At 38.5% G+C, this 12,710-nt stretch overlaps 1 protein-coding gene across 6 annotated transcripts in view; it reads right to left on the reverse strand.

Moving 5' to 3' along the window:
• The window catches only part of LOC115761858 (microtubule-associated protein futsch), a 36,188-nt gene that overhangs the window by 11,673 nt on the left and 11,805 nt on the right, over positions 1-12,710 (reverse strand). The gene's annotated exons all lie outside the window — the stretch shown is intronic.

Raw genomic sequence — 12,710 nt, forward strand, 5'->3', positions numbered from 1 at the left:
TTGTTTCGATTTTAAAAGAGCGCGCGCGAAAGAGAAGAAGAAAAAAAAGGAATATATGTATATATAATATATTAGACACTTGTTCAGTTAAACATTTGAGCCCTAAGGCAATGAGAACGAAATGTTAACAATGAGCGAAAACTTTGAGGCAAGCTTGAAAGCAATCTAAAAAGAAAGTACTCGCCACATAGTGCAACAAACAACATGCAACGGCAAATGCAATTTGCAGGCGAGCTTTGTGCCACATTGTGATGAAATATGTTGCAATGAGAACGGCAAACATGACAAGCCACTTTCTACTGCGGAACGTGCGGTTGCTGCTGCTATCCATAGATGGCTTTTATGTGAAGCTGACCATGATATTTGCAATAATACATGTGTGGGTGTGTGAGACTACCAGGCGACACGTGTGTGTGTATTCCAGTCGGTGGGAGGTTTGCATGGGTATGGCATGAGTGTGTGTGCGCGTGTGTGTGTATGTGCATCGATGTCTGTGCGCTGACTGCTGACAGTCTGACAGTCTGACATGTCGCATGTGGCGGCAAGTACTTAGTTATTTGGTCTTGGTCTTGGCCATCCTTCAGGACACCCATGTCCGCCACTTGATACGTTGACATTCTGATATGAAAACTAAATTCACTTGAGCTGGTTTTATCTGCGCCTTCAAGCGTATAAATCTTCACTTTGTTGTTATAGCTGCTGTTGGTTGTTTTCCTTCACTAGCCACACACGTGCCCTTAAATATACACACACATACACGGACACAATCTGACGCGCGTCAAAGGTCAAGTTGTTAAAAGGAATTGTATCGTTCTGACTTTATGGTAGCTGCATAGATTAAGCGTGCTTCGCTTGTTTCTTTTTTCGAATTCATTTTAAGTGTACTTTAGTTGTTTCTTCTCTTTCAAATCATTTTAGCTTTTGAATTTTCATCTTTTGCTTCATTTAATCGATAAATTTTTTTTTTTATTTTTTTTATTTTTGACTTGATGACTGATAATTTGATTTCAGCGTCGTTTGAAGTTTATTAGCTGCATATTGTTTGCGTGGGAAAATATTTTATTTTTGTATACGTGACCTAAATGTTAAATATCAAATAAACGTCAAAAAGTTAAAAGCTTTTAAAAATCAAAAAGAAAATCTCATTTAAGTCTACGTTTTTTCTAAGTCTTGGATGAGCGCATAAATCAACAACATTGTCAGCAATAGACACAATAATACTAGCCACGGAGATAAAAAAAATTAAAATAAACTATAAATAAATATTTCTCCCACCCATCACTGCGCTATTTATTTTCCGGGTTGATAGCCTTGCATATAAATGTGCAACAGGAAATAAGGAAATATCTCCGACCCATAAGTCGTGTCGTATAACTAAAGTGTTTGGCTTCGGTCGGTTATCGGCAATTGGTCGGTAATCGGAAATAAAGTTTTAAGGCTTAAACAGTTTTAAGCCATATGTCCGCCAGGGTACTGAATCGTCGGCCTGGTAAATATAACCCAGCTTTCTTGCTTAAATTTTCTACGTTAAAATAACTTAAAGAAGCACTGGAAATCGCTGCTCTTTATACCCTATATGGGTAAAAAGGGTATATTGTATTTGTGCAAAATGTAAATGTATGTAACAGGCATAAGGAAGCAACTCCGACCCCATAAAGTATATATATTCTTGATCAGCATAAATAGCTGAGTCGATCTAGCCATGTCCGTCTGTCTGTCTCTAGAGACTTGAAATTTTAGATGTAGATGCTCCTAGCTCCCGCGCAGATCGAGTTTGTTTCCGATAATCGATAACTTACTCCGTTTCCAAGCAATCGATAAAAATCGATATCGACATCCTACTTTTTGGGCAATTTTGGTAAATAATAAGAACTAGAGTCACCAAACTTGACCTGTAGCTCCTAGAGGGTTCAGGGTATCCCCTAGTCGGGAGCTCCTGACTAGAACCTCTTACTTGCTTTTGTAAATATTTTACTTTTAAAAGACTTTAATAAATATTTGGAATGCTTTTTTGGGATTTGGGCCGAGTTTTGTCAATGCTGGACAATTTACAATTGGCTTCGGGAGAAAATTACAGTCAAGGGAAATGCGATTGAATCGACCAGCAGACAGGATATTTAACTTGACCTGCGAAGAACTCAAGTCTTTCCTTGGAGAACTGTTACCAAGTGCAATATGCATATACTACTAAGTACTAAGTATGGTAATCAGTACTAAGCTTCGTAATCGTTTGGAGTAAGACGAAACTTGGACTAAAGATGGAAAACCCGATTAATGTCTTTTCCGCATAGACCAACAGACCGATGACCAATTTAAATTAAGTTTATTTTCATCATATACCAATGCATTTTAATTAATTTATCAAATATTACCGAACACATCTTAAGGATTTTCAAATTGAGTAAAAAGGATGAGTATTTAGTTTTTCAGGGACCATTGGTTAATAGTAGTAATTAATAAATAATTCAATTTGAACTTGTCGGTATTCATTATAATTCATATTTCAGCGAATCAACCTAGAGCAGTATTTTAATTAAAAATAAAGCAGTTTCTTGACTTTCAATGCCAGCCATTTTAATTAAAAATCACACAGAAGTAGGCTCATTCATAATTAAATTGGATGTACAGCTCAAGCGAATGCAAGGGAAAAATATAAAAAGTTAATTGAAAATTTTAAAAGTAAACAACAAAAAAGATTTCTCAATCCGACCTAGGCTCAAAATAAAGCTCTCAGGTTTTTCTTATCTCTAAAGTCTTGTGGGAATGCTTGCGGCAACATCCTCAAAGTGTATACATAAAGTACACTGTAAGAAATACATATGTAATTATGTATGTATGTATAACATAAGCTTCTTACAGAAGATGCCAACAACGAAATGGTTCCCATTTTCATTTGTGTTTGCCAAAATGAGCGCAAAAAGAATGCAAACAATGAAATAAAAATATTTTTGTTTACAAGAGTTCTCGGAAAAATGAATCTTAAGAGCGAGCTGAAGATTGTATGCAGAACTTTAATGACAAGTAAACAACAGGCAAATAGCTAATGAATTACTAATTGCACAAACACTTATGTAATCGGCCTCAAACGTTGGAGCGCACAAATTAAGTGAGGCCCATAAAACAAATTTATGACCAGCGATGGCCACGACTCTCAGGCTCCCTACAAAGGGACATGTGAGGACTCTACATCTTCCTACAAAGGGGCAGATATGCGTGCCGCAAGGCAAGATTTATATAACGATGCCTACAAAAAAAGATACAAAAAGCGTTGGTCAGTTTTAGTTGGGCTGCGCGTAATTATTTTAAATGCACTTCAAAGTAACAGGATACAGGCAGACTCGTGTGAGTGTGTGTGTGGCTGTGCGCAAGTGTGTGTATGTGTGTCCATGTCAAGGCTGTGCCAGTCTGTTTGAACGAGCGCTTGACTAGGCCTTGACCAAAACTGAATTCTAAGCCGCATCGCTAGCGTACCCTTAACTGTCCGTGTATGTATGTGTGTGCTGTGTTTATATTTGGCCAGCCAAGTGAAAAAACGCAGAACGCGACACTTGGTTTAATGAGCCAAGCGCACATTTGGCCTATGCTGTTAGATGTAAAAAAAATCCGCAAGCAACTAGCCCCGACCGCAATCAGAGCCGTACCCTTTCGAGCCCGTTAGAGCAGCACACACAAACACTTATCCTCGGGGAATGCCTCGGCGCCTGAGCAGCGTCACTTAGTCTGCAGCAATGCCACTTTATTATGTAATTCCCTTTTCCTTTTCCTTTCCCTTTCCTTTTCCCTTTCCTTTTGCCTAGCAGAAACTGTGGATGAATCTTCTTAGCCAAAGCGCCAGCACGTTCAATGCAATTGGCGTCAATTAAGGCTGCTTCAATCGGTCGCCCGACCAGAGACATAGCCAGACAGACCGAAAGACAGACAAGTCAGAGAGAGAGTGAAAGGGATAAGCGGTGGGGTTTCATAATAAATAAAATTCTACATGGTTCATTAACCCATTGAACCCTATTGCATTTATCTTTGCGAGTGCAGCTTGTCGCGCCATAACGTGACACGGACAAAAACTTGAAATGCCGCTTAAGTTGTCACTTCACGCACACATGTACAATTACATGCACATATATATGTATATCACGTTGCGTTGTTTTGGTGCATGCAGCGCTCACGTGGCTGCCAGTGCTGTCCTGTTCCTGTGCCTGTGCCTGTGTAACCGTCTCCACTTTTTAATGGCTCTTCAAAGTGCGTTGGCATTTTAGTTGTTCGCCGATATTTGAAACCCTTCCTGCCACAGGCTCTCTCTTCAATTTTGGACCAGCTTTTGCATAGCTTAAATTCTCTCGCTGCAGGGGTTCTAGTTGATCAGCTGTCTGCTGACTGCAGCATTCCAATCAAAGCCAATCAATTTGTCCCAAATTGCGGCCTGTCAATTTCAATAAGCTTTTCATTCAACTTAAGCTTTCCCCCAAAAATTGCTTACACGTTTTTCTCTCAGCCCCCCCCCCCAAGTTTACATAATCATGTTCAGTTAGCACCTTTTGCATATAAAAATGCGAGATATTGCTCAGAGACCAGCTGCCTTTTATTGTTGTCTTTCGAAGCAAGCCGAAGGAAGCATAAGGAAACGAAACGCAAAGGACCAAAAGATAACGCGTACATTGTGATAAGGGCTCATCCTGCAAACGCTGTAGCTGACAGGTTGAGTCTTTTTGATTGGATTGATAAAATTGATGGGAAACACGCCTTCCATTCGAGTTTGGGGAATTTTTCCTGCATATGGCGGTGACTGTTGAAAGTGCGAGTACGAATAATATTCATTTTAAGTAAACAAAATTATTGCATTATTTGAAAAAAGCCGGCTATTTTATGTAGCTTGTAGCCAACTACTCAAAACTATCATATAACTATGAACTCAAGCTGCCAAAATCTTTGAAAACGTTTAAAACGCCAATTATAGTCATACCCAATATCAACAACATTTAACCTTACGTTGTTTCTTGAAATATCGAAGCTAACTAGAAAAGGCAAAGACGGAAAATATTTCAAACATAAGATATGTATACAAATAGCAACAAATAAACTGATTGGGCAGAGAACAAATAACTAGAAACCAATTTTCGCCCATTCAATTACCCCACAAATTCTACTTATGTGAAAACAGTTAGCCAATCTGTTTCCTTTGTTAGAAAAAAGAAGGTATCAGGTTAGAAAACATATTGACTGTAACTCTATCCCCCTATAATATAAACAAGTAAGAGGTTCTAGTCGGGAGCTCCCGACTAGGGGATACCCTGAACCCTCTTCTTCCAACATCAAATGCATATATATATTCTATTTTAGAAGCTATATGTCAAGTTTGGTGACTCTAGTTCTTATTATTTACCAAAATTGCCCAAAAAACAGGATATCGAAATCGATTTTTATCGATTGCTTGGAAACGGAGTAAGTTATCGATTATCGGAAACAAACTCGATCTGCGCGGGAGCTAGGAGCATCTACATCTAAAATTTCAAGTCTCTAGAGACAGACAGACGGACATGGCTAGATCGACTCAGCTATTTATGCTGATCAAGAATATATATACTTTATGGGGTCGGAGTTGCTTCCTTATGCCTGTTACATACATTTGGCTTTCGCACAAATACAATATACCCTTATACCCATTTTTAATGGGTTCAGGGTATAAAAAGCCAAACTTCGTGAAAATCGGATGAGATTTGAGTTATGGGGGTGGTAATTTTTGACCCATGTCTATATACGAATCTTGGGGTAAGATTTGGACATGAATTTCGACTAAAAAATCGGTGTTCAGATTTGAATGCCTGATTAATCTAGAGGGAAAACCATGAAGAAAAAGCCAAACTTCGTGAAAATCGGATGAGATTTGGCCGAGATATGGGGGTGGTAATTTTTGACCCATGTCTATATACGAATCTTGGGGTAAGATTTGGACATGAATTTCGACTAAAAAATCGGTGTTCAGATTTGAATGCCAGATTAATCTAGAGGGAAAACCATGAAGAAAAAGCAAAACTTCGTGAAAATCGGATGAGATTTGGCCGAGATATGGGGGTGGTAATTTTTGACCCATGTCTATATACGAATCTTGGGGTAAGATTTGGACATGAATTTCGACTAAAAAATCGGTGTTCAGATTTGAATGCCAGATTAATCTAGAGGGAAAACCATGAAGAAAAAGCCAAACTTCGTGAAAATCGGATGAGATTTGGCCGAGATATGGGGGTGGTAATTTTTGACCCATGTCTATATACGAATCTTGGGGTAAGATTTGGACATGAATTTCGACTAAAAAATCGGTGTTCAGATTTGAATGCCTGATTAATCTAGAGGGAAAACCATGAAGAAAAAGCCAAACTTCGTGAAAATCGGATGAGATTTGGCCGAGATATGGGGGTGGTAATTTTTGACCCATGTCTATATACGAATCTTGGGGTAAGATTTGGACATGAATTTCGACTAAAAAATCGGTGTTCAGATTTGAATGCCAGATTAATCTAGAGGGAAAACCATGAAGAAAAAGCAAAACTTCGTGAAAATCGGATGAGATTTGGCCGAGATATGGGGGTGGTAATTTTTGACCCATGTCTATATACGAATCTTGGGGTAAGATTTGGACATGAATTTCGACTAAAAAATCGGTGTTCAGATTTGAATGCCAGATTAATCTAGAGGGAAAACCATGAAGAAAAAGCCAAACTTCGTGAAAATCGGATGAGATTTGGCCGAGATATGGGGGTGGTAATCTTTGATCCATGTCTATATACGAATCTTGGGGTAAGATTTGGACATGAATTTCGACTAAAAAATCGGTGTTCAGATTTGAATGCCTGATTAATCTAGAGTGAAAAACATGAAGAAAAAGCCAAACTTCGTGAAAATCGGATGAGATTTGGCCGAGATATGGGGGTGGTAATTTTTGACCCATGTCTATATACGAATCTTGGGGTAAGATTTGGACATGAATTTCGACTAAAAAATCGGTGTTCAGATTTGAATGCCACATTAATCTAGAGGGAAAACCATGAAGAAAAAGCCAAACTTCGTGAAAATCGGATGAGATTTGGCCGAGATATGGGGGTGGTAATCTTTGATCCATGTCTATATACGAATCTTGGGGTAGGATTTGGACATGAATTTTGACTAAAAAATCGGTGTCGAGATTTGAATGCCACATTAATCTAGAGGGAAAACCATAAAGAAAAAGCCAAACTTCGTGAAAATCGGATGAGATTTGGCCGAGATATGGGGGTGGTAATCTTTGATCCATGTCTATATACGAATCTTGGGGTAAGATTTGGACATGAATTTCGACTAAAAAATCGGTGTTCAGATTTGAATGCCTGATTAATCTAGAGTGAAAACCATGAAGAAAAAGCCAAACTTCGTGAAAATCGGATGAGATTTGGCCGAGATATGGGGGTGGTAATTTTTGACCCATGTCTATATACGAATCTTGGGGTAAGATTTGGACATGAATTTCGACTAAAAAATCGGTGTTCAGATTTGAATGCCTGATTAATCTAGAGTGAAAACCATGAAGAAAAAGCCAAACTTCGTGAAAATCGGATGAGATTTGGCCGAGATATGGGGGTGGTAATTTTTGACCCATGTCTATATACGAATCTTGGGGTAAGATTTGGACATGAATTTCGACTAAAAAATCGGTGTTCAGATTTGAATGCCAGATTAATCTAGAGGGAAAACCATGAAGAAAAAGCCAAACTTCGTGACAATCGGATGAGATTTGGCCGAGATATGGGGGTGGTAATCTTTGATCCATGTCTATATACGAATCTTGGGGTAGGATTTGGACATGAATTTTGACTAAAAAATCGGTGTCGAGATTTGAATGCCCCATTAATCTAGAGGGAAAACCATAAAGAAAAAGCCAAACTTCGTGAAAATCGGATGAGATTTGGCCGAGATATGGGGGTGGTAATTTTTGACCCATGTCTACATACGAATCTTGGGGTAAGATTTGGACATGAATTTCGACTAAAAAATCGGTGTTCAGATTTGAATGCCAGATTAATCTAGAGGGAAAACCATGAAGAAAAAGCAAAACTTCGTGAAAATCGGATGAGATTTGGCCGAGATATGGGGGTGGTAATTTTTGACCCATGTCTATATACGAATCTTGGGGTAAGATTTGGACATGAATTTCGACTAAAAAATCGGTGTTCAGATTTGAATGCCAGATTAATCTAGAGGGAAAACCATGAAGAAAAAGCCAAACTTCGTGAAAATCGGATGAGATTTGGCCGAGATATGGGGGTGGTAATTTTTGACCCATGTCTATATACGAATCTTGGGGTAAGATTTGGACATGAATTTCGACTAAAAAATCGGTGTTCAGATTTGAATGCCTGATTAATCTAGAGGGAAAACCATGAAGAAAAAGCCAAACTTCGTGAAAATCGGATGAGATTTGGCCGAGATATGGGGGTGGTAATTTTTGACCCATGTCTATATACGAATCTTGGGGTAAGATTTGGACATGAATTTCGACTAAAAAATCGGTGTTCAGATTTGAATGCCAGATTAATCTAGAGGGAAAACCATGAAGAAAAAGCAAAACTTCGTGAAAATCGGATGAGATTTGGCCGAGATATGGGGGTGGTAATTTTTGACCCATGTCTATATACGAATCTTGGGGTAAGATTTGGACATGAATTTCGACTAAAAAATCGGTGTTCAGATTTGAATGCCAGATTAATCTAGAGGGAAAACCATGAAGAAAAAGCCAAACTTCGTGAAAATCGGATGAGATTTGGCCGAGATATGGGGGTGGTAATCTTTGATCCATGTCTATATACGAATCTTGGGGTAAGATTTGGACATGAATTTCGACTAAAAAATCGGTGTTCAGATTTGAATGCCTGATTAATCTAGAGTGAAAAACATGAAGAAAAAGCCAAACTTCGTGAAAATCGGATGAGATTTGGCCGAGATATGGGGGTGGTAATTTTTGACCCATGTCTATATACGAATCTTGGGGTAAGATTTGGACATGAATTTCGACTAAAAAATCGGTGTTCAGATTTGAATGCCACATTAATCTAGAGGGAAAACCATGAAGAAAAAGCCAAACTTCGTGAAAATCGGATGAGATTTGGCCGAGATATGGGGGTGGTAATCTTTGATCCATGTCTATATACGAATCTTGGGGTAGGATTTGGACATGAATTTTGACTAAAAAATCGGTGTCGAGATTTGAATGCCACATTAATCTAGAGGGAAAACCATAAAGAAAAAGCCAAACTTCGTGAAAATCGGATGAGATTTGGCCGAGATATGGGGGTGGTAATTTTTGACCCATGTCTATATACGAATCTTGGGGTAAGATTTGGACATGAATTTCGACTAAAAAATCGGTGTTCAGATTTGAATGCCAGATTAATCTAGAGGGAAAACCATGAAGAAAAAGCAAAACTTCGTGAAAATCGGATGAGATTTGGCCGAGATATGGGGGTGGTAATTTTTGACCCATGTCTATATACGAATCTTGGGGTAAGATTTGGACATGAATTTCGACTAAAAAATCGGTGTTCAGATTTGAATGCCAGATTAATCTAGAGGGAAAACCATGAAGAAAAAGCCAAACTTCGTGAAAATCGGATGAGATTTGGCCGAGATATGGGGGTGGTAATCTTTGATCCATGTCTATATACGAATCTTGGGGTAGGATTTGGACATGAATTTCGACTAAAAAATCGGTGTTCAGATTTGAATGCCTGATTAATCTAGAGTGAAAAACATGAAGAAAAAGCCAAACTTCGTGAAAATCGGATGAGATTTGGCCGAGATATGGGGGTGGTAATTTTTGACCCATGTCTATATACGAATCTTGGGGTAAGATTTGGACATGAATTTCGACTAAAAAATCGGTGTTCAGATTTGAATGCCACATTAATCTAGAGGGAAAACCATGAAGAAAAAGCCAAACTTCGTGAAAATCGGATGAGATTTGGCCGAGATATGGGGGTGGTAATCTTTGATCCATGTCTATATACGAATCTTGGGGTAGGATTTGGACATGAATTTTGACTAAAAAATCGGTGTCGAGATTTGAATGCCACATTAATCTAGAGGGAAAACCATAAAGAAAAAGCCAAACTTCGTGAAAATCGGATGAGATTTGGCCGAGATATGGGGGTGGTAATCTTTGATCCATGTCTATATACGAATCTTGGGGTAAGATTTGGACATGAATTTCGACTAAAAAATCGGTGTTCAGATTTGAATGCCTGATTAATCTAGAGTGAAAACCATGAAGAAAAAGCCAAACTTCGTGAAAATCGGATGAGATTTGGCCGAGATATGGGGGTGGTAATTTTTGACCCATGTCTATATACGAATCTTGGGGTAAGATTTGGACATGAATTTCGACTAAAAAATCGGTGTCGAGATTTGAATGCCACATTAATCTAGAGGGAAAACCATAAAGAAAAAGCCAAACTTCGTGAAAATCGGATGAGATTTGGCCGAGATATGGGGGTGGTAATTTTTGACCCATGTCTATATACGAATCTTGGGGTAAGATTTGGACATGAATTTCGACTAAAAAATCGGTGTTCAGATTTGAATGCCAGATTAATCTAGAGGGAAAACCATGCAGAAAAAGCCAAACTTCGTGACAATCGGATGAGATTTGGCCGAGATATGGGGGTGGTAATCTTTGATCCATGTCTATATACGAATCTTGGGGTAGGATTTGGACATGAATTTTGACTAAAAAATCGGTGTCGAGATTTGAATGCCCCATTAATCTAGAGGGAAAACCATAAAGAAAAAGCCAAACTTCGTGAAAATCGGATGAGATTTGGCCGAGATATGGGGGTGGTAATTTTTGACCCATGTCTACATACGAATCTTGGGGTAAGATTTGGACATGAATTTCGACTAAAAAATCGGTGTTCAGATTTGAATGCCACATTAATCTAGAGGGAAAACCATAAAGAAAAAGCCAAACTTCGTGAAAATCGGATGAGATTTGGCCGAGATATGGGGGTGGTAATCTTTGATCCATGTCTATATACGAATCTTGGGGTAAGATTTGGACATGAATTTCGACTAAAAAATCGGTGTTCAGATTTGAATGCCTGATTAATCTAGAGTGAAAACCATGAAGAAAAAGCCAAACTTCGTGAAAATCGGATGAGATTTGTCCGAGATATGGGGGTGGTAATTTTTGACCCATGTCTATATACGAATCTTGGGGTAGGATTTGGACATGAATTTTGACTAAAAAATCGGTGTCGAGATTTGAATGCCACATTAATCTAGAGGGAAAACCATAAAGAAAAAGCCAAACTTCGTGAAAATCGGATGAGATTTGGCCGAGATATGGGGGTGGTAATCTTTGATCCATGTCTATATACGAATCTTGGGGTAAGATTTGGACATGAATTTCGACTAAAAAATCGGTGTTCAGATTTGAATGCCTGATTAATCTAGAGTGAAAACCATGAAGAAAAAGCCAAACTTCGTGAAAATCGGATGAGATTTGGCCGAGATATGGGGGTGGTAATTTTTGACCCATGTCTATATACGAATCTTGGGGTAAGATTTGGACATGAATTTCGACTAAAAAATCGGTGTTCAGATTTGAATGCCTGATTAATCTAGAGTGAAAACCATGAAGAAAAAGCCAAACTTCGTGAAAATCGGATGAGATTTGGCCGAGATATGGGGGTGGTAATTTTTGACCCATGTCTATATACGAATCTTGGGGTAAGATTTGGACATGAATTTCGACTAAAAAATCGGTGTTCAGATTTGAATGCCAGATTAATCTAGAGGGAAAACCATGAAGAAAAAGCCAAACTTCGTGACAATCGGATGAGATTTGGCCGAGATATGGGGGTGGTAATCTTTGATCCATGTCTATATACGAATCTTGGGGTAGGATTTGGACATGAATTTTGACTATAAAATCGGTGTCGAGATTTGAATGCCACATTAATCTAGAGGGAAAACCATAAAGAAAAAGCCAAACTTCGTGAAAATCGGATGAGATTTGGCCGAGATATGGGGGTGGTAATCTTTGATCCATGTCTATATACGAATCTTGGGGTAAGATTTGGACATGAATTTCGACTAAAAAATCGGTGTTCAGATTTGAATGCCTGATTAATCTAGAGTGAAAACCATGAAGAAAAAGCCAAACTTCGTGAAAATCGGATGAGATTTGGCCGAGATATGGGGGTGGTAATTTTTGACCCATGTCTATATACGAATCTTGGGGTAAGATTTGGACATGAATTTCGACTAAAAATCGGTGTTCAGATTTGAATGCCACATTAATCTAGAGGGAAAACCATGAAGAAAAAGCCAAACTTCGTGAAAATCGGATGAGATTTGGCCGAGATATGGGGGTGGTAATCTTTGATCCATGTCTATATACGAATCTTGGGGTAGGATTTGGACATGAATTTTGACTAAAAAATCGGTGTCGAGATTTGAATGCCACATTAATCTAGAGGGAAAACCATAAGGAAAAAGCCAAACTTCGTGAAAATCGGATGAGATTTGGCCGAGATATGGGGGTGGTAATCTTTGATCCATGTCTATATACGAATCTTGGGGTAAGATTTGGACATGAATTTCGACTAAAAAATCGGTGTTCAGATTTGAATGCCTGATTAATCTAGAGTGAAAACCATGAAGAAAAAGCCAAACTTCGTGAAAATCGG

The sequence above is a fragment of the Drosophila novamexicana genome, unplaced genomic scaffold (assembly GCF_003285875.2).
Source record: "Drosophila novamexicana strain 15010-1031.04,08,12 unplaced genomic scaffold, DnovRS2.1 tig00000512-arrow-arrow-pilon, whole genome shotgun sequence".
Lineage (NCBI taxonomy): Eukaryota > Metazoa > Arthropoda > Insecta > Diptera > Drosophilidae > Drosophila > Drosophila novamexicana.